Below are 2,661 nucleotides of genomic sequence, written 5' to 3'. Positions count from 1 at the left end.
TAAAAACTCCTAGAACTTGAAATAGATAATCTACTAAGATATACATAACATGATAATATATTTGGACGTGTTGGTTAGAACACAACACTTGACTATGTGTAAGAGGGCAAGAGTTCAAATCTTGACATGACTTGTTGTCATGTCTGTGACATTATCCTCCCCTTTACGACCGTCTTTTCGAAAGCATGGTGTAGGGGTGAGTTGAAAGAGAAAATCAAAGAACGTGACGATGAGCAGTCCTCACTAGAAATAGGAGCAACAAGTCATGTCTGTGCCATTATCCTCCCCTTTACGGCTGCCTTTTTGAAAGCATGGTGTAGGGGTGAGTTGAATGAGAAAATCAAAGAACGTGACCATGAGCAGTCCTCACTAGAAATAGGAGCACAGGTGAACGCGAGTGACCATGTATGGTCCTCATCGGAGACTGGAACACCAATAGGCATGAGCGACCATGTACGGTCCTCATCGGAGATTGAACACCAACGTGAGTGACCATGTGCGGTCCTCACCTGAGACAAGAACATCAACGGATGTGAGCGACCATGTGCGGTCCTCACCGGAGACATGAACACCAACAGGCGTGAGCGACCATGTGTGGTCCTCACTGGAGACACGAACACCAACGGACGTGAGCGACCATGTGCGGTCCTCACCGGAGACACGAACACCAACGGACGTGAGCGACCATGTGCGGTCCTCACCGGAGACACGAACAACAACGGACGTGAGCAACCATTTGCGGTCCTCACCGGGGATTGGAACACCAACGGACGTGAGCGACCATGTGTGATCCTCACCAAAGACACGAACACCAAGGGCGTGAGAGACCATGTGTGGTCCTCACCGGAGACACAAATTCCAACGGAAATGAGCGACCATGTGCGGTCCTCACCAGGAATGGGAACACCAACGGGCGTGAGCAACCATGTGTGGTCCTCATCGGGAACGGGAACACCAATGAGTGTGAGAGACCTTGTGCGGTCCTCACCAGAGATGTGAACACCAATGGGCGTGAGTGATCATATGTGGTCTTCTTCAACTGAGACACGAACACCAACGGATGTGTGAGCGACCTTGCACAGTCCTCACCTGGAACTGGAACACTTGACAACAATGAAGGCTAAACAAAGTAGTGTTGATGACGACAACAAGAGGGTTGAAGATGATGATGTCGAAGACGAAGCAAAGAAGGCAATGATTTTGACTAAGTGACTTTGGAAGCAACGACTTTGACCATGGCAATGATGGAAGTAGAGAAAGAGATGGCTGATAAGAAACATAGAGATTGAGATGTTGAGGTTCTGAAGAAACACAAATACACAGATACAAAGGATGAGAGAAAACACTTGACTATATATAAGAGGTCAAGAGTTCAAATCTTGACATGACTTGTTGTCATGTCTGTGACACCCAAGCCTTTATCTGAATAATGACATAGACTACCCCATGTGGTACCTTCAAATTCATGCCCAATTTGAGATCCTTTCATGACCATGCTCTATGTTTCTCACTTTGTCGAGTTTCATGATACAATCTCATGTTAGAGTTGAAAATCTTCACACTAGCGTCTTTGCTAGATGTTTTGATCACATCCTTCGGATCCTGATGTCTTGCTTGGCCATCGTCATCCCTTGTCATTCTTTGCTCGGACTCTTTGTTGTACGCATCAACTTTTGTCTCTATGCTTTGCTTGACCTCTTCCTCCCACACATAATCTTCAACCCTTGCTTTTTCGTCGTCATTGTCCTTCTCTTGGGTCTTACATCGGTTAATGCCCAAGTCTCCAGAATGAGTGTGGAGAGATCCATATGTATTTGTCAGCCACTCCCCAACATCGTTATTAGCAGCAGCTTGGACCTTTGCTTCCCCGCCATCATCTTTTGTCTCTTGGGTCTCACGTTGGCTTTGAAATGCAACTGCCCAAGTCTCTAGAACATGTTCGAAGGAATCCGTTTGTCTTTGGTCAATTTCCTTCGACACCTTTGACTTGATGTCATCTTTCACATTAGATTTGAACTCCCCCTTGTTGCCACATTCCGTCTCTTGGGTCTTCTGTTGATTCTCGGACGCAACTGCCCAAGTCTCTAGAACCAATGTGGGTAAAAGTCTTGTCACTGCCATCATTCACCATTGATTCGTCCACATCTATCTTCACCTCGATGTTGTGCACACCTTCTTGGTCCTTCCCCTTACTACCACCTTCCATCTCTTGGGTCTCACGTTGGCTTTCTACAACTGCACAAGTCTCCGGAACTCTGACTCGATGGAAGGTGGCTATGGAAGAATTAATGGCAGAGGATTCTGGAGACTTGTGCAATTGATCGAGTCAGAGTTCCGGAGACTTGTGCAGTTGTAGAACTCCGGAATTCCGCTAATATTGATCTCTCAAACTCTGACCACGTTGTCTTGCCTTCTTGAAGCTCGATGACGCGTCTTTGGATGTTGTTGGCAACAACTCTCTTGAAGCTTTTGATTTGACGTGCTTCGGACATGTCCCTTTGATTCATCTCCCTTTTGTATGCATCAAGGAACTTCGTAATGTTCCTTCCATCAAATTGTCCCTCGAGCTCCACGACACGATCTATGGCCTTTTCCACGCTCGCATCGTTGTCTCGAGATCTCATCATTTGTTCGACGATTAGCATCATCCTTTTGAATTCT

This window comes from Azolla caroliniana, unplaced genomic scaffold (genome assembly GCF_043228905.1).
Source record: "Azolla caroliniana isolate FFs.n. ecotype wild unplaced genomic scaffold, voAzoCaro1.0.p SCAF_14, whole genome shotgun sequence".
Classification (NCBI taxonomy): Eukaryota; Viridiplantae; Streptophyta; class Polypodiopsida; order Salviniales; family Salviniaceae; genus Azolla; species Azolla caroliniana.
Note: the sequence above shows the minus strand (reverse complement) of the source record.